The sequence below is a fragment of the Protopterus annectens genome, chromosome 1.part0 (assembly GCF_019279795.1).
Source record: "Protopterus annectens isolate FY-2018-M chromosome 1.part0, PAN1.0, whole genome shotgun sequence".
NCBI classification, from domain to species: Eukaryota; Metazoa; Chordata; order Ceratodontiformes; family Protopteridae; genus Protopterus; species Protopterus annectens.
In genome coordinates this window covers 1,632,400,475-1,632,421,219 of record NC_056725.1, presented here as the reverse complement: position 1 = coordinate 1,632,421,219, position 20,745 = coordinate 1,632,400,475, and the positions used below count along the sequence as shown (strand labels likewise).

General features: G+C 42.3%; 1 protein-coding gene across 3 annotated transcripts in view; it reads right to left on the bottom strand.

The window, feature by feature from the left end:
* The window catches only part of CCDC134 (coiled-coil domain containing 134), a 1,075,626-nt gene that overhangs the window by 76,664 nt on the left and 978,217 nt on the right, over positions 1-20,745 (bottom strand). The window lies entirely within an intron of this gene.

Here is a 20,745-nt window from a genome sequence, read left to right as displayed (position 1 = left end):
GGTTCAAAAGGCAGACTAACAAACCTGTCAACCATGAAGCTTAAGTCCCATGGTGGGCAGGGGTTCATCAGAGGAGGAGGAGAGAAATGCATTATAGACACACAGCAACTCATCAGCAAGATAACTTGTAAACAAACTATCACTGAATGACAAAGCAACAACAATTTAAAACTATTAAAAAACAAAAAAAAGCATTTTTGGAGACAGCCAAGCCCTCTCCCCATTCTTCAGTGACTCTAAATATAGTGATTTATTAGAAAGTTGCACAACATTGAACTTGGTATATTTACTATGAGCACTTTAAGCACTATTCAACTAGTTTAATTTTTTTTTTGGAAAAAATTATCAGTATATCTCGAATTTGGACTGTAGGAGTACTGGAAAAAGAAAGTATTTTCATAGAATTTGATATTTTAGGAGATAGCACTCATTCTCCACAACCCATATTTCTTCTCATACTTTCTATTTATAATATAGTCATCTTGCCTCATATACTGTTCTGTACCTAAAATCCATTTTAATTTTGCATAAATATAGATACACTAGAAATTTATAATGAAATCACAGGAATGATAGGACAAACTTGTAAGCACACAACAAACTGGAAAATGAAACTCAAACCAAAAGCTGTAGATGGAATGAAGGAGCAAACACAATTCTTTAGTACTTTTGTTCAAGTTTATTCTTCATAAACGTCTTCAGAAAAAAGTTAACCTCTCACAAAGACACCTCTTATAAGTTACATCACATATCACACGACTTTCATGATAATTTAAATTAAAGGTGTAAAATCATACCATAAAAATAAAAAACTGTCTTGTTTACCAAACAGCTTAGAATGTCAAAGCTTCATAAAAAATGTCAATATAAAAACATTACCATATTATTGTGATTTGAATGTTATTTTACTGCTAATATATTGATGCATTCATACAGACCAGGGGCTCTGTCTGCTACCAAACTGATCTGCCACAATGACTCCTTGCATTCTAAAATCAAATTGGTGTTCCCTATATAATCCACTTGTTGAACATAATCTATGACTGAAAAGGTGAACTTTTTAAAGTTCACACAGTGAATAGCATGCCTAGCTAAAGCATTGGTAAAGTCCTTTTTCTTAATAGCAAGTTTGTGTTCATATATTCTACTCTTTAAACATCTAATGGTTTTTCCCTTGTAGTAGCTAGGGCAAGAGTCACATACTGCCACATAAACTATATTTGTACTCTCACAGGTAAACCGTCTGTGGACCCAAATAGTCCTTTTAAGATGTGTAATAAATGTACTAGATGTATTGCTTATATATCTACATTGTTTACATGTCCTACAGGAGAAAGTACCACAAACACTGTTCACTTCAGTCAATGCTAAAGTGTGCCACCCCCACCATTTTCCAAAATGATGTTCTTAATTTTCTTATAGGTGAAAAAGAAGTTATGTACTCACCATAACGTTCCATGTTTGTAGTCCATCTCGCCCTTCATTCTTACATATGGGTTCGGAGCCGATCCTCGGCTCCGACTCCTCCGATTACAAAGCTCGAATTCTCTAAGGTGGCTCGTGGCAAGGTAGGTATCCCATAATGCAGTAGTACCAATTCCAAGATCTTGTTTGCTGCTGTCTATAATAGTGATATAAAGTATTTCCACAAGGAAAAACAAAGATGAAAGGCCTCCAACTCTACGGAAGCTAGACATTATCTCGTCTCCAAATCCTCCAAGGATACATGGACAGAGGGTAGGTGGGTGGGTTCATAAGAATGAAGGGTGAGATGGACTACAAACATGGAACGTTATGGTGAGTACATAACCTCTTTATGTTCTGTAGTCCTACCTCGCCTTCATTCTTACATATGGGACAGCATCCCTAGCATCTTTTTCTCGAGAGGCTCACGGGAATATACTCCTAAGAACCGTGGAACCAAAGGAGGCTATACCCCTGGAGGCCAAGTCCAATTTGTAATGAGTAATAAAGGTATGAGGGGTAGCCCAAGCTGCTGCTGCACATATACTCTCCATTGAAATTCTGGCTTGAAAAGCGGCAGATGTGGACATAGATTTGGTGGAATGAGCTTTAATTTTAAATGGGAGTTCTTTGCCATTAGAAGAGTAATTAAAAGATATGCAATTTGAAATCCAGTTTGATAACGTTATCTTGGAGACTGGCATTCCTTTTCTCGTCTCCGAAAAAGATATAAATAATTGGTCTGATCTCCTAAACTCTTTGGTTCTATTTAGATAGAACCTTAACTGTCTGTGTACATCAAGTTGATGAAACTTATATTCCACTTTATTTGTATGATTTGGAAAAAAGACTGGCAGAACAATAGTTTGATTAATATTTGATTGTGAACAAATCTTGGGGACAAAGGAAGGGTTAGTGTGAAGGGAAACTCGGTCTCTATGAAATATCAAGTAAAGAGGTTTGACAGAGTGCTTGCTGCTCTGACACTCTTCTGGTGGACGTAATGGCTACCAGAAAAATGGTCTTCCATGAAAGGAACTTTAAATCACATGTATGTGAAGGTTCAAAAGGCGGTGAGGTAAGTTTTGAAAGAACAAAATTTAGATCCTAGAGAGATATAGGCTCTTGAAAAGGAGGTCTTAGTAAGGTAGTGCCTTTTAAAAAAGATTTATACAATTTGTGATTCACAAGATTAGTTTCATGTTGTCCCAAATGAAAATTGGAGATAGCTGCTAACTGAACTTTGATTGTAGCAGCAGCTGATCCCTGATGAAAAAGTTTGGTTAGAAATTCTAACTCTAAGGGAATGGAGGCTGGGTATGGATCTATGTTCTTAGCTTGTGCCCAGAGAGAAAATCTTTTCCATTTGCTAGCATACAATTTTCTCGTAGAAGGTTTATGAGAAGACGTCAGGATACGTGTAACCGCAGGGGAGAAATCATGAAGCCTGACTAAGGATGGAAGTGGAGCAGCCACACTGTCAAGTTGAGGGTGTGGAGACAGGGATGGAACCTGCCTGACATATGTATCAGGTCTGGTACTGGGTCCAGAGTCCATGGATCATCCATTAGGTGAGGCCCTAGAAAGGGGAACCAAATCTGACGAGGCCAGTAAGGAGTGATGAGAATCATTCTGCTTCCCAAAGTCTTTACTTTCTGGATCACTTTGGATATTGGAGGAAAAACATAAAGAGGTCCCTGGGGCCAATTGTGGACAAGTGCATCTCTCGGTGTCTCCCCCGGGGGGGGGGGGGTAAGAGTGAAGTAGCTGCTGCATTTGGTGTTCATTGGGGTGGCAAACAGATTGCAGCAAGGCTGTCCCCATTTGCAGAAAATCTGTTCTGTGACTTTCTGATTCAGAGACCACTCGTGAGGCATCAAGATTGCCCTGCTGAGCTTGTCGGCTATCACATTGGTTCTCCCCAGGACATGCATTTCAACTAGAAACGTTGGGAAGATATCGCCCAATGCCAAACACGTAGAGCCTCTCGACACAGGGGTTAGGATCTGGTTCTCCCTTGTTTGTTTATATACCACACCACTGACATATTGTCTGATTGGATTGCTATCGGCCCTAGAGGAAGAAAGTCGTGAAGTGCTTGCAACACTAGTAGCACTGCACTCATCTCTAGAACACTGATATGCAAGTGAGTCTCGTGTTCTTGCCATGTGCTTTGGACTGTCCTTCCTAGATAATGCCCCCTATCTGGGAAGCATCCGTGGTCACAGTAGCAACGGGTTGTCGAGGAATGAATGGTCTCCCTATCGTTAGTTGATTGGACTGGATCCACCAAATGAAAGTCCTTTTTGCAAGATTCCGTTATTAAAATGGGATGAGACAGAGGCAGTTGATGAAGAGACCACTGAGAAAAGAGTAGCCATTGTAGAATCCTCATATGTAGTCTGGCTAGCGGAACTAGAGTTATAGTAGAGGCCATGGTTCCTAGAAATTTGAGCACAGTCTTTGATTTGACCTTGTGTTGGGGAAACAGGCTGTATATTTGTTGTCTTAGATTTTGCACTCTATCTGAAGGAAGGCAAGCCATCATTGTGACCATGTCTATTTCTGCGCCTATAAAAGTCACATATTGAGGGGGTGACAAGACAGACTTTTCCCAATTTATAGTAATGCCTAGCTAAGTGCAGACTCGGATGGTTGAATCCCTAGCTTGTAGAAGTTGGTGCCTGGTGGTGGCAGTCAGGAGCCAGTCGTCTAGGTACAGAAACACCTGGAATCCAAGACATCTCAAGTGAGCCGTTACTACCGCCATGCATTTGGTGAACACCCTGGGGGCTGTGGTGAGACCAAAGGGAAGAGCACGAAATTGGTAATGACTGGCTCCCAACCGGAAGCGTAAATGACTCCTTGATGCTCTGTCCATTTTTATGTGGTAGTACGCATCTTGGAGGTCTATGGAGCACATCCAGTTGTCTTTCCCTAACAGAGGGAGTATAGACGGCAGTGTTACCATTTGGAACTTGGACTTCTTCACTGATTTGTTTAACTTGCTGAGATCCAAGATGGGCTTCCAGTCCCCTGTTCATTTTGGCACTAAAAAGAATCTGGAGTAAGTTCCGAATCCTATCTGGTCTGCGGGGATGGTTTGGATGACTCTCTTTTGAAGCAACTTTTGGACTTCTATAGTTGCTTGATCCCTGTGATTGGGTGGAACATCTGGGATTCTCTTGGTTAGATGAGGTGGAAAAGAGAAGGGTATGGAGTATCCTCTGGAAATTATTCTTTGTACCCACTTGTCTTGTGTGATGTTATGCCAGGCTTCTGGGTACAAAGATAAGCTACCCCCGACTGGCTCCAGAGAAGCGCAGCTAGGCCTCACTTCAGGAGCGCTGAGAGGGATGTCCATGAAAGGAATCGTGGTCACCCTGGTTTTGCGGACCCCCCACCTGCCTCTAGGGCGACGTCTACCACTATTTCCTCCTCCTCTGCCTCTGGAGAAGGAATCACCTTGTGACTCTGGGAAGAATTTCTGAGATTTCTTGAACCACATTTTTTTCCCTCTTTGACCTTTAGGGTATGGTCTAGAAGGGACAGAAAAACATACTCCCACGGCACAGAGAGTCTTCCCTTCCTCCTCGCATCTGGTGAGTGTGTCTTTTACCTTTGGTCCAAACAGAGAGGAACCGTCAAAGGGGGCATTGGTAAATGTAGATTTGAGGGGCTCCGCAAAGTTACATAAGCGCATCCAGGAGTGTCTCCTAAGGGAAACTCCTGAACCCACTGCCCTGCTCGCTCCATCTGCTGAGAAAGATATCAGCCTCATGGAGGAGTTAACAATAGAGTTTAAGCTGGACAACTGAGCAGTAACCTTCTCAGAGACTCTTTCAGTTAAAGTACCTTGGAGAGTATTTCCTAGATTTTTTAGGAGATCTCTTTGGAGCCTAGTAAAATGGGAGAGGTAATTCAGCGATCTGAGTGCAAAAGCCGCTGAAGAAAAAATACACTTCCAGTATCTGTCCATCATTCGAGACTGTTCGGTGGGTGGATAGATGAGAAAGTCTCTGCTAGTTCCTTCTTTGTGGCTGCTGCCACCACCATGGCATCTACAGGCAAACCTTTGGTCAGAAAATCTTTTTCCCTAGGAGCTGAAAGGAGTTTGTTTGGCCTTCTGGGGACTGGTTCCATGGTGTCAGGAGTTTCCCACACCTTTCGACTCACCAAATCTAACAGCTTATCGAAAGGTGGAGACACCCAAGAGGCTGAAGGGTGAGACCCGATAGCCTTCAGGTACACTGACTCCTCATCAGAAGGGGTGATGGTGAGCCAGCCGCCTCTCTGTTTCAGGATCTGTAGGATATCTACGAAGCAGATATCATCAGAGGACGACCTAGGGGACCCTTCTGACTCGTCGAGGTCAGTGTCAGAGGTGACGGACTCATCAGGGGAGTCTACATGTTTCCTCTTGCAAGTTTTCTTCCGAGGAGGCTCCTCAAAAGGGTATTCTGGGGAGGTCTCAGAAGACTGGGGCCACCCAAGGGGGGCTCCTGAAGCTGCAGGTCTCTGCTCTCATGAGAGAGGGAGGGATGGTGCTGAGACAGAGGTCAGAGCTTGAGGGGGAAGAACATTGGTACCGTTGTGTAGAGCTGAAGATCTAGACAGCACGCTTTTCATTATCTCGAAGGCAGACCCGCCCCCCAGCTCCGAGGACACCACCGGTTTTGAAGAAGCGGAAGTAGCCCCCGGCTCCGAAGCGATCGGCTCCAAGACAGATGTAGGATCAGAGCTCAGCCGAGTGAATAAACAAGCAATAACTAGCACAGCAGAAACAAAGGGATACCACTAAGGAATGCCTGTGGAAGCGACGGCCAAAAATTAGCAACAACAATTTGCAATAAAATTTCAAAAACACACTAACTACTCGCAAGATAACAACAATAAGCTATTATACTAAACTAACTATTATAGTCAAAAAAGATCAAAATAAATATTTGAAGAAGAAAAAATTCCAACTTAGCCACGGCCAAGAAAGAGAACACTTCTGAACTCGTAGAGTGGTAAATGAGATCTAGGGATTGGTACTAGTGCATTATGGGATACCTTCCTTGCCATGAGCCAACTTAGAGAATTTGAGCTTTGTAATCGGCAGAGTCTGAGCCAAGGATTGGCTCCGAATCCATATGTAAGAATGAAGGCGAGATAGGACTACAGAACATCTTAGGTTCTACACCTACTACCTGTATGAGTTCCCTATTCCCCATCAGAACCTTCCAATTGTCCTTTATTATGTGTTTGATACACCCATCTCATTGACAATGGGGATGGGGAAAGAAATAGTAAATACTGTATTGTCCTTCTTTTTCCTGTTGTTACTTACACATCACGAACCCCCCGATGATGGGTTTGGCAGTGTTTTGTCTCAGAATAAACACTTCCTTAAGTATATTGGTTAGCCAAGCCTGGTCATACCCTCTTTGTTCAAAAAAATGTGTCAACATGATGACCTCTTGAAAAAGGTGTCATCATCAGATGTGAGTCTACTGAGGTGAATAAATTGTCCCTTAATCACCCCTTTCATCATATGCCTAGGGTGTAAGTTATCTCTGTGCAAATATTGGTTAACAAAAACATTTTTCCTATAAATCTTACTCACAAAAGTGTTACTGGATGTATCAAAAGCCATATGTATATCCAAAAAATTGACGGTCCTACCAAAACTTCCCACAGAAAATTCCAAAAAATCTGTGGTGTGATTTAAGTCCCTAACAAAGGACTCAAATTCACTCTCATTACCAGGCCACAGAAATATCAAATCATCAATGAATCTTTGATATAAAATAATGTGGGACCTTTGTGGATGTACATACAAATATCTCCTCCCACATGGCCATTACAAGGTTGGCAAACGATGAGGCCACCCTTACTCCCATAGCCATCCCTGAGGTATGCTTATATCTTTGGTTGAACTCAAAAAAATTCTTGTCAAGAACTATACCCATAAGCTTGCAAACGATCTCTATTTTACTGTGTGTAAAGTCAGTGTACCCATTATGGTAAACTCTCAGAAATTCTATACCAGCATCTTAGCTGATACATGTGTACAGTGATTTAACGTCTAGAGACGCAAAATAAAATTCACCATGGGTGAGGTTAATGTCCCTCACAATTTCCAAAAGGTGCCAGGGGTCCCTAAGGTACAACTTCGCTTTTTGCACTATAGGATTAAGTATGTAATCCAGCCATAAAGAAATATTTTCTGTCTTTGTTCTCTTGGCTGAAAGAATGGGACTGAAGGGCGGATTTGTTTTTGATTTGTGTACTTTGGGTATTCCAAAGAAACGTGCCATGCTGGGATGTTCCACTAACAAATATTCATATGTGCCCTGATGGCCAAAGTAGCAGAAATGTAAACCTTCTTACCCCATTGGTCTAAGGCTCTAGAATCTCTATCAGAAGGTGTAGGATTTTTGGCAGCAATAGCCTTAATGCCTTTTGGTCCTTGGGAAATGGTCTCTAGATCCGCAGAAGGATTCTTGAAGAGGAACTTGTGAGAGTCAGGTACTCTGTAATACCTGTCAGGTTTTCTGGGAGCTGGAGGTAAAGTGTCTGGGGAAAGGCTAGATTCCAAGAAAGCATCATCTACAATGTCCAGAACAGGAGAGATAGCTAAAGGCCTGTGTTGAGGTAGGAGTAAGAATTCCCTAAGCCTCTTTTTGGAGTCAGAGTAATCCTGGCTTTCTCAGCGGAAATGCTCCATAAGAGTGTGCAAGGTTTCACCGAAAGAAAAATCTTCTGGAGGGGAAGCAGAGGGAATGGAATCCTCTGCATCAGAATCCTCATAAGTAGATAAGGGCAAATCCTAGTAATCAGAAGGAGCAGAAAAATCAAATTCCTGATCAGAAGAATCAGAAAGAAACTCAGTTCTAGGTCTCTTAGAGGGGGAAGGCTGGCTTCCCACAATCAAGGTAATGAGGTCTTCAGCCATTCTAAGCATTTGTTTTTTAGGCATATGGGCCTGAGCCTACGGTTTGGTCATCAGTTTTCTAGGCGTGGTGTGAGTTTTAGGCCTGGATGAAAATGATGACATCGGTTTAATATGAATATCTGTAGGCCTGAATACACCCTCAGAAGCCGGTGCCTGCACAGCGGCTCTGGACCCGTCCAAGGTAGAGACATCCGCTGGTTCCATAGTCGAAGAAGCATCTCACGGGATACTGGACTCCAAATGGGTCTCAGTAGAGGCCTGCGAATCAGAAGTAGCAGGTATCAGGGGCTGCGAAAGCACCTCACTGAGTACCGGCGGACTGGCAACTACCTTAACGGAAGTGTCGTCGGCAGTTTTGGACCTATGTGGTCTGTCTCTGTCTTCATCCTTACGTTTTTTCGGAAGATCGGTAGTCGGATGGCTTGACAAAGCCATTTCGGAGTATACAGAATGAGTACGAAAATAATGAGCTGCAAAAACAGCCCGACGATGGATAGTTCGGGCGTTGAATAAGGCACAAAACCGACAACAAGGGACATTGTGGTCTGGGCCTAAGCAGGGGATGCGGTAAGAATGAAAATCTCTATGAGGTATTTGCTTTCCACAGGTAAGACAATTGTTAACTTTTACTGACATCGGTTAGAGCAAGAAAAAGGATCCCCAATGGGGTACTTAGCTTTTTTGAAGACTTCAGGTCTGAATCTCGAAAACAAAAATTTCAGGAGTCATCCGACCGGCACTTGAATCAATAAAGAAAGAGTTGAACTGGGTAGCTAGGTCAATGTCGGCAGCATTTGGGTCAGGGCAGGGGTTTTCTTTTTTACCAGGAATAAGAAGAGAGGAGATTTCATCCCAGAACTTTTTTGGGGTTTGTATTGTGATTTTTTTGTAGGGTAGAAAAATAAAATTTCCGGTCTGAAGTAATACTTTTTTTTACTGTATTACACAATAGTTTGTATTCGGTAAGGGTGGTAGTGGTTTTGTTTTTCTGGTAGCATTTCCAAGCTTTGTCTCAGAGAGTCATAATGCCTAAGGTGTCTTTAGTTAACCATGGGATGGTTTTGTTTTTTAATTAGTTTTGTTTTCAGGGGGGGTCAGGGAGTCTAGCAAGTGTAAGAAAGTTGTACTGAAATAGGTAACAGCGTTATCTAGTGGTAGAGTTTTTAGAGGGTCCCAATTTGTTTGCTTAAGCAAAGTTGTAAGTATGTTGGGGTTAAAGTTTGTTAGGGACTGGGTAGTGATATAGGTATGGGATAGTTGTAAGGGGAATACAGATGGTGGGCAAAGGTAGGAAAATGGTCACTGAGTGGGTCAGGGAGAGTACCACTGTCAGAGAAGTAGTGAGGATGTGATACTAGAATCCAGTCAAGGGTACTTCCAGTAAAGAAGTCCTTGGAAGGTCTTAGTTGTGGTGTTGATGAGCTGAGAGAAGTTGTAGACATTTATATTTAGAGGGTTAGTGGGAGATTGAATAGTGTCCCAGTTGATGTTTACATCACCCATGATGATGGTCTCATTGGTTATATTGGTAGAAATCCAAGAGAGAATGTCTTCAAGTGTTGTGACATTATCTCCAGGAGGGAGATACAGAGAGGGAGGATGAGTAGACGAGAGCAACTCCCCCACCTTTTTTGTGTGTTATATCTTTTCTAATTATGCAGTAATTGGGTGGTATTAGTTCTGAGTCTTTTTTGTGGGGTTTTAACCAGGTTTCAGAGATGGACAGTATATCTTATTGACTGTGGTGAAGCCAGGCATGGAGGTTTGGGATTTTACTGCATATGCTTTGAACATTTAGAGCTGTAAAGTGGAGGGATTTACTGGTTGTGTGGGGGGAATTTGAGGGGGAAGTTGAGTTAGGTTGGGGAAAGGGGCCAGGGTTTGGGTGGATGTCGCCAGAGTGGAGGATAGTGATGAAATGACAAATGTGTGAAAAAAGGTGTTTGGGCAGTTTAGTTTCATGTTTGTAGGTTGATAGATTTATTTGAGTAGTACTGATAAGGAAGGGTGTAGTTCTGCTGGGGATGGGTCTGAGTTTACAGGGGAATAGTGTAGTATTGTTGTAGTAGAACAGAGAGGGGGAAACGAAGATTGAGGAGTGTGTGGGTTGTTTGTAGAATATATTAGTTGTCTGGAAGGGGGAGAGTGAGAAGTGTTAAGAGGTGTAGTAAAATAATGCAGATAAGATAAGCTGAGAAGAAGAAGTGGTTGGGTTAAGGTAGAGGAACATAGGCTTGGCATGGTGATTGTTTAGATTATATAGTAGGTAAGATTGGGTTATTTGAAAGTTAGGGGTGGGTCCAGTTAGTGGGGTGAAATGATTTGATTGGTTAATTGGAGAGGAAGAGAGTGGTTATCTTCCTATTAGTGTAGAGGTGCTGAAGTTGGTGGGAATTGGGGGTAGGGTAGGGGAACGGAGTGAGCCTGAAGGGCGAACGGAGCAGGTAGAGCCAAGGAGAAGGAAGAAGGCAAGACTGTGAAGAACAATCAGTGGACTGAAGGTAAGCTCAGCAGTAGGAAGGTATGCAGATAAAGGCTTAGTTTACTGTAGTTACGGATAGATAGGAGCAGAGAGGATCACACAGATTGCAGGCTGAAAACAGGGTAATAATGGACCATTTAGAAAATGTTTCAGTATACGTTTGACTTGGGTGGTCAAAGGAATAGTTTGCAGTAGGTATATGCCACCACCTAGTTGTCAAACAGTCAGTAATAGGAGCACTTAGAGGAGTGTAGAGTAAGTAGAGAAATAGTGGGAGGAGAAGTTCGTGGTAGGCTGCTAGTGATTGTACGCAGGGTTAAATACAACAGTAACAGGTAAGAATATTTGTTCCATTAGGATACACTTTTACACTGCTGTGGTGGTGCTGCGGTAGCGTTGTCGCCTCATAGCAAGACGTTGTCCCGTTCGATTCTCAGCTAGAGCGTCTTCTGTGTGGAGGCATATGTGAATGGGGCGTGCCTTCGTTGAAGGTTGTGCATCAGGGCTGGTAACCCGGTACATAAAAATCCACTACCAATCTTTAGCGGACCGGAGTTCCGCTGTGGCGACCCCTAACTGGGAAAAGGCGAAAGACACAAACAAACAAACAAACAAAGGATACATACACTTTTCTGGGCAGTTCTTAGGGCAAGCAAGGAAAATTAATAAGAACAGTGGAGGATCCCTTTTAGGAGGTTATTTTTTCTGTCAGGAAGCCAGGTAAGTCTTGGAATGGTGGAAGACTTCAAGGTTAAGGTAATACACGGATAGCAAAACTGTAAGAAAGGGGATATATACAATACTTAGCAAGATAGTAGTACAAAGTTTTACAAGTTAGATGATTCAGTTTAACTTGGACTGTTACTGGAGCAGCCTAGTGGATGGTGTGAGATGAGGGTATGTGAGAATACTAAGATAAGGAGGCTGTGAAATGAGGGTGTGTGTGAATACTAGGATAAGGAGGCTAGGGGGGCTATGGACACTAGAGTGTTCATGTGACCAGTACACAGAATCAGTGCACTCTTGCAGCAAAGCACATATGTTGTGGGTTATAACACCAATGAGCATGTAAACATATTGAACCAATGTATAGTTGGTGCAGTACTTAGAGTGAACAGCAAACAAATATACAAGCTATGTTAGGACATGAACAGCAAGCATTAACAGCAAACAAAATATGCACTGTATGCTAGAACACAGGCAATAAATCTGCAACAAGGCAAATAATGCAGTTCGTGTGACACTCAAAATGGCAGTGTATTGGTGTAAGGGAGGAAACACATCACCAAAATGTTTACAAGACCTTACAATGAATCACTGATCTAAAGTTTACACATAGGCGGCAGTGCATTCAATTGAGAGAACGAGCTTGGTGAGCAGTACAATGGGGGTATTAGATACAGCGCAAGATATACAACCTGTACCTAGTAACACATGTTGAGGTAGACTAAGCAGTTATTGGTGTTGGCCGAAGGCACAATGCTTAAGAGTAAGCGTTTGAACAGCGCTTGATATATTTAATGGCCTGCATCAAGTAGAAAAAGTGACCTCAGGCCTGGCAGCAATTGCTATCGGCTAGGCACAATGCTAAAGAGAAGGCGTTTAAACAGCATTTTGAATAGTTAGCATGCTGTAAGCCAGCAGTTTCAGTGTGGACATTTGAAATATGCTGTAACCACTTCTAAATATGTAACATGCTGTAAGTCAATTACAGCACTAGGGACTAATTGGCTATATCAGTATGAACACGTAGGCATAGCACCCTAAATATGTAATATGCTGTACAACCTGTTGTAGCACTAGGAGCCAGTTAGGTACGGGCTGAGCAGACTTGTGAGTACTAAAGTGCAGTGCTGAGAGCGAGGGCTCAGCGTGCAAAAAACAGCTGCAGTAACAACAAGCTAAACATGGACTGGGCGACAAATGGGGATGCCAAAGCGGAGTCCCTCAAGAGTGAGCACTCGGCAGGGGCCGAATTCACCAGACAAAATTTTACATATCCCGAGCAGCCACATTACTAAAGTAACATGCTTTCAGACAGGGCGTCAATTTAAACTTCTAGGTGCAATGCTCATAGAGTGGCCACATAACAGTTTTAAATGGCTGCACAGGTATATAGTCGAGACTGACTAGAAAGTGTCCATTATATAAGCAGCTAAACAGTTCTTACAACAAGATTGCCTACATAAGCAGCTTAACTGTTCTTACATCAAGATTGACTACAAAGCATATATGTTGATACGTAAACATATAAGCAGCAATCTAAACTGTTCTTTCATCAAGAATGACTACAAAGTATACATAATGATACATAGTCATATAAGCAGCAATCAAACTCAAAGCAACACTTACCCGCGAGCAGAGCTAGCAGCCTACAGTAGAACGGGAATAGAGGGGACAGAGTGTTGTTTAAAGATGGCGCCACAACTGCTGGCGTCCCTATAAAGATTTAGTGGGAGGTTGGACAGGTAGAAGAAGGGGGAGGGATGAGGCAGGAAGTGGGAAGGTAGAGTAAAGGTAGGTGGAAGAGGCTGGATAGACAGGAAGTGGAGGAGTGGTCTGCAAAACGGGGAGGAGGGAATAAGGCAGTGGGGAATGGAGTCAGATAGAGCCAGTGAGTAGGGGGAGGAAGGAATGGGGCAGTGGATAATGGAGACAGACACAGCCAAGGAGAAGGAAGAAGGCAAGACTGTGAAGAACAATCAGTGGACTGAAGGTAAGCTCAGCGGTAGGAAGGTATGCAGATAAAGGCTTAGTTTACTGTAGTTACGGATGGGTAGGAGCAGAGAGGATTACACAGATTACAGGCTGAAAACTGGGTAATAATGGACCATTTAGAAAATGTTTCAGTATACGTTTGACTTGGGTGATAAAAGGAATAGTGTGCAGGAGGTATATGCCACCACCTAGTGGTCAAACAGTCAGTAATAGGAGCACTTAGAGGAGTGTAGAGTAAGTAGAGAAATAGTGGGGTAAGAGAAGTCCGCGGTAGGCTGCTAGCGATTGTATGCAGGGTTAAATACAACAGTAGCAGGTAAGACTATTTGTCCCATTAGAATACATACACTTTTCTGGGCAGTTCTTACGGCCAGCAAGGAAAATTAATGAGAACAGTGGAGGATCCCTGTTAGGAGGTTCTTTTCTCCGTCAGGAAACCAGGTAAGTATTGGAATGGTGGGAGACTTAAGCGTTAAGGTAATACACGGACGGCAAATACTTTTCTTGGCAGTTCTTAGGGCAAGCAAGGAAAATTAATGAGAACAGCAGTGGATCCCTATTAGGAGGTTCTTTTCTCTGTCAGGAAGCCAGGTAAGTCTTGGAATGGGGGGAGACTTCAAGGTTATGGTAATACACGGACGGCAAAACTGTGAGCAGAGCCAGCAGCCTACGGCAGAATGGGAATAGAGGTGACAGAGTGTTGTTTAAAGATAATATCCTCACAGCCAATTGCAAACCCCATATTTTCAGGCATGCAAATGCATTGTGAAGATCAAAGCAGCCATCAAGACTAGATGAGGCAGCAAATTCCAAGCCTGACCCAGACATAACATCCTCAACCCAAATGCCGAAAGCTATAACCTCCTAAACTTTTTCCCAGACATAAACTAGTGAAACAGGACAGTGTCCAGTTCTTTGCCTAAAAAGGCAACATTGCTAGAAGGAGACAAAGTCAGCTTTCTCTAGTTCATGGTAACTTCATGGACTGAGGCCAAGAGAATGCTGCACGAACATTTCAAGGTAGTCTCTGAACAACACCACTGGGATGTAGTCATCCAGGCAGAGGAACACACAGAGATACTTCTTTTCTAAGGCTTAAGTTACCACAGATGACACCTTGGTAAAGACAAAGTTCTAAAGAAATCCCAAATTACAAGCTTTTATAAAGGAAGTGATGCCCTCTGCAGAGAAAATCAGGTTAATCTCCTTTGCAGTCCAAAGGTAGATGTGCCACAAGATGTCCAACTTGTTCAGCTATACCACAAAAAGACACTAGAGGAGCATTACCATGGATGTCCGTGTGCTGGCAATCCACAACTGAAAAGTAACAGACGTACTGGTTGGAACTGCTGAGATCCAGACTGGGATAGAACCCCTTAGTCTCTTCTAGGACCAGGAAGCAGTAGGACTCAAAGATTTGCTCCCCTTCTGAAACTGTGAGAGCCACTTAAGCCTCTCTGAGCAGAAGATGTAGAGTCTAGGCTTGTCCTAGGAGCACCAGTAAAATGGACTGATCTGCCAGCAGATCTATTTCTGGAGGATGGCCAGTGAGTCCCAGAACATGTCCAACATTGACCATGTCTACAACTCACTCACCCTTTGTGATGGTTCCACAAACCATGGCAAACATGGAGACCCTCCACCATGGCAGACTCAAAACAAAGTCAGAGCCACAGTAGGTTTACCAGTGGGGTCATCCTCCTACGTGAATTAGCCATGATGAGGGGGGGGACTGTGTGGCACTTCAGTGCATTCTTTAGATGTGAAGAGGCTTCTCCTTTTACTTTAAAGAGGAGATCAAATGAGCAGATCAATACAGAGAAGCCCTAAAAGTGGGCCGGATAAAATGCACCTCCTCTAGAAGTGGGTATCCAGATTTTGTTTCCGAGTTTCTCTTTAAGGGTGGATGTCCCAGATGCACAACCTTGCATAAGGGACTCTCTTGAATATGCAGCTCAAGCCAAAGTATCTGCATAATTCAGGTTACAGTGAACAACATGCAAGCCCACAGATGGGAGCCACAGACAGAGTCGTAAGATGGTCTTCCTTAAGGCATGGTTCAGGGAGGTCCTCAAGCTCTTCCAGAACTTTTATGACCACATGGGACTGAAACTTGGATAGGTGAGACCAATGGCTGAAAGTCTCAAGCTTCAAGGCAGAGGAGTACACTCTCTTAACACACCAGTCAAAAGCTTTTTGAATTATTGTCAGGTGGCAAGAAGGCAAGGTGTTGTGGTCTCTGGAACCTAAACTATATCTATCCACTGAAAACAGATTCTCTCTGACCCAGCTGGATTATCTCAGTAAACAAATGTCAAATAAATAAATAAATCGAAGATTACGGAGAAGTCAACATACGAATGTTTATTAAAATGAGCAACCCACTCAGACAGGGTCTTGTAAAGTACTTAAAAAATGTTGAAGCATCATCCTCAAATCAGAAACTGTATCTACACAAGGCAGTGCTACATCAAGTGAGATTGAAAGCTCAAGGCAAAAACTAATTAAATGCCTTGTACAAGGGAATTCCTAATGGTGACCTACTCTATTACGTCTCTGCATAATTACCAGCTAGGTTTTTCATTATATTTCAAAGTGCTTTCTTTTTTTCTTTCCCTCACATATAAGGCATTATGTGGTCTCACACCTGTTTAAGAATTAGTGAGGACCTACTTCCTAACTGGAACTCTGTTCTCCTCGTGTTGGACTGTTTGAGGTTTCCATGAGTTCAACTCAGTTTGTGTCAGCTTCCAAACAGTTCTGGTGGCTGCCCAAAAGTTTTGGAACTGAATCTAACTTGCTCATAGGTGAAAACATAACTACATAGTCCAGCTTTTGAAGGAACATGATTCCTAACTTTTATTTTACTTGTTTGGAGCTTGCTACATATAACCCATGATTTATTTTAAGAGTTTATGTAAATGACAGTGTTACCAGCTCCATAAAATGCATTACTTGCTTCATAAGTTTATGTACAACATCGTTTAATATCCTCTTGTTAGTCTGAGCTTTGAGATTTTTTGAAAAAGACCATCATAAATAAAAATTTGATTGAATAAATTTCTGGATCCACAGGGGACAACTTAGGATTTCTCAGGCTTCTTCCTCAGATAGTACGCAACTGAATTTCTGAGAAGACGAGACTGGGTTTGAGCATACCCATGCTGCTTCACATGAGCATGAAGGCCTCTCAAAAGAAGCGAGTTATCTGGAGGGGTGGGGCTCATTATTATTGACCAGCAGTGAGACAATTATTTATTTATTTCAGTTTTATTACCGGGGAGGTCCACTGGGCTTGGGGGCCCGTTTTCAGTGGAGGCCCGGGGAGAAAAGCTCCGCATAAACAACAATTTTAATTACAAGAAAGAGCTCAGACACAGATAACATTACAATTAACAGGTTGCTACAAAAATAGTCTACAATACCAATATCAGATTGCTCAATAAGCAAAAAGTATTAACAATTTCAGTTAAGTTCAGCGAGTATAAGATTGCCATATGTATAAAAAGCAAGGAAGAAAAATTAAATCATTAAAAACTTTAATGTTTAGAAGCTTATGCAATTAGTATTTTAGGAGAGGAAGGTAAGGAGGTTTGCCTGGGTAGCTTAAGCATATAGTGCAAAAATGCTTTAGTAGCTACTACATTTAGAATTTTAAGTGAGCTTAGAGGAGGAAGTGAGCTTAGAGGAGGATTAGGAAGGTGTAGAGGTTAGCCTGGAGAGAAAGGGGAGGATAATTGGACTGGTGTAGGTTGAAGGGTACAGGTGCATATCCTATTTAGATAAAGGTGAGAATAAAGTTGGGTTTTGAAGTTGGCTAGGTTGTTGTAGGATCTTAGGGAGGTGGGTAGGGCATTCCATTTTTTAGCAAGGGTAAAGGATAAGAGAAGTTGGCCTGCTGGGCGCTTTGGTTTTTGTACTGTGATCCGGTTTTGGTGAGAAGCTCTGAGGGGAGTATAGGGTTGAAGAATATTGGAAAGTGCAGGACAGTTAGTAGGATGGAACACTAGTTTATGGGCTGTGGTGAGTTGGAGAAAGTTAAGATGATTTGGGAGTTCAAGCCAGTTTAGAGAGTGAAGGGAGGTGCAGTGATGAGAGGAGGATTTGGATTTAGTGGCAAATTTGGAGATTTTATTGTAGCATTGTTCCAATTTGGAGGTAAGGGTAGATGATAGGTTAGTGAGCAGAAGAGCGCCATATAGTAGAGATGGAAGGAGGTAAGTAGAGGCAAGGGTTAGTCTAGTGGAAGGGGACAGAAAGTGGATGTTTCTATACAGTAGGCCGAGTTTTATGTGTGTTTTTTTGATGTTTAGTTGAATATGAGTATTGAATTTGAGCTGGTCATCAATTATAACACCAAGAAGTTTAGTGGAGGTTGCTATTTCAATCGTGGAGTTGTTAAGGCTGGTTATTTGGAAAGAGGTTTTATCAAGAGATTAGGATTTGGAGGGGGAGAAGAGCAGGATCTTGGTTTTGTTGGCATTTAGGGAGAGGTGGTTTTGGAACATCCAGTTTTCAGTGGTTGAAAATGCTGTTTGGGTTAGTGCTTGGAGCTCTGTTAGATTAGGGGCTTGGCAGATCAGAGTGGAATCATCAGCGTATTGCACAACTGTGGTGTTGGGGATGGCTTTATGAAAGTTGTTAATAAAGATATTGAATAGTAATGGGCCAAGAATGGAACTTTGAGGTACTCCGGTAGGGGTAGGAAGGAAGGAAGGTAGACTTTGCTTGGCCCCATTTCACAGCTTGGGACCTGTTTGAAAGGTAGCTAGAGAACCAGCAAAGAGCTTTTTGGCTCAGGATGAGGTCAGAGAGGTGGTTTAGAAGGAAGGAGTGGGAGATGGTGTCAAAGGCTTTGGATAGGCCTAGTAGAACAGATGACACTAAGTTACCGGAGTCATGTGCAGAGTTCACAGAATGAAGGAAAGAGAGAAGGGCAGTGTTAGTGCTGTGTCCAGGGCGGAAGCCGTGCTGGGTGGGAGAGAGTAGTTGGTGTTCAGTAAGGAAATGCATGAGCTGAAGGTGGATACATTTTTCTAGGATTTTGGATATAGGGGAGAGGATGGCAATGGGACGGAAATTGGAGATGTTACAATTTTTGCCTCCTTTGTGAAGTGGAAGAATGAAAGCAGAACGCCAGAGTTTGGGTACATAGGATTCGAGTAAAGACCTATTTATTAGGATGCTGATGGGAAATGCTATGGAGTCAGAAGCTATCTTTAGGAAGGAGGATGGGATGTTATTGGCGATAGAGGAGGTAAAGAAGGAATTGAATAGTGAGGCAATTTCTGTGTCAGATTTGCTGGTGTCAGGACAGGGATTGTTTTTTGTACCTGGTCTAAGGAGGGAGCTAATGGCGTTCCAGAACTCTTTGGGATTTCTTGTGTGGTTTTCTTGTAGTTTGATGTAGTAAGATTTTTTATCTGTAATGACTATTTTTTGGCAAGATTTCTTAGTTGTTTAAACTTAAGGAACATTTCAGGTTGTTTGTGTTTAAGGTAGGCTTTCCAGGTTTTATCCCTTTGAAGAATAATCTTTTTAGTGTCATTGGTGAGCCAAGGGGTGGTTTTAGTTTTAATTCTTTTTCTTCTTATTGGGGCTTGGGAGTTAAGGATAGTTAAGAATGTGGAGTTGAAATACTCAACAGCTTTGTCCAGAAGCAAAGTTTTTAGGGGGTTCCAGTTAGTCAGCTTCAGAGAGTCTGAGAAAGAGGTTTGATTAAAGTTAGTTAGGTTACGAGTTTGAATAAAGTGGTGAGAGAGAGGGGAGCAGGGGGTGGCTCCAATGGAGAAGGCAGGGAGGTGGTCTCCTAATGGGTCAGGATTGACACCAGATTTTATAACTTTGTTAGGATGTGATACTAGTATCCAGTCATGTATGGAGCCAGGGGGGTTAGTTTTGTTAGGTCTGGTAATGGAGTTTGTAAGTTGAGTGAAGTTGAATAGGTTGATAGTAATGGAGGGATTAGGGACAATGTCCTCCAACTTTTCACAAAACTGCACCCTATTGATCACAACTTCCAAACAGTATCTTCAGAAGGCAAGCATATGGCTGAAGCATGGCCACTGTATCTTTTAAGTGTTGGGGTTGAAATGCTGACACTTGCCATGGTTATCAATACCGTGGCTATACCTCAGATTATAAAAACAGCGCCAATGTACGTCTCAGTTTGCAATTTGATGGTCACATGGACAGTTACAATGAAGACTATAAGTATGACCATAGGAGCTTCCTTAATTGTACACATCACAACCTGAACAGTGCAAGCTACAAAAAAATACATGGTGGGTAAGGGGCATAAGTATACTTATGCATGCAGTGTAACACATCAACCCACCAATGGATCTGGAAGGCAGCCATCCCAAGGTCTGCCAAGATTTTTGCCAACTTCTGACTGGTTAAAACGAGGAAACTAACCAAGCATCCATCAAGAAGATTCCTTGACATTGGACTGAAGACAATACATAGCCTACTATGCTTGTACAGACCTTTGCAACACAGGAGGATGGACACTCATCAACTCTAATCTTTATACTTTTTCATCAAACTAGCTACTTAGGACTCTGAAGTTGGTCTTCTATGATTTCAGCATGTGTGTGCTCTCACATTATGTGCTAGAAGAACTGGTACATAAAAATAATTCTGCAGAAGTAAAGCAATGATAACCAGCCATTCCTCTCCAAGCAGCAGCTTATCCCTGACATGAACTGATCCCCCTTACAGCACACCCTGATGTTTTGAACTCATTTTCTAAACAATAGCAGTGTTGTGGTGCTAATGGGCAGATTATGATAAGACATCCTACAAGCCATGAGCTGCATCAATGTTTCATTTGGTCATTAAAAATATGTCCTGTGTCCCACAAAAGAGAAATGATACAGTTAATGCTGCAAGCTTCACTCTCAAGATCACAAAGAATATGGGCAGAACATATGCATTAATGCAGCCTGGCTGCTCATCAAGTATCTTCTATACAGAACTTGGTAAAACAACTCACGTATGGTGGTCCTGTTAATAATTTTCTTGTTGGTACATTCTAAGAAATATTATTCACTAAGGTCATGATGGGCCACTTTCTAATGAAGAGAAAAAAAAGCATGAACTGCTTTCTATTTTTTAAAAGCTTAAGTTTACAACATAC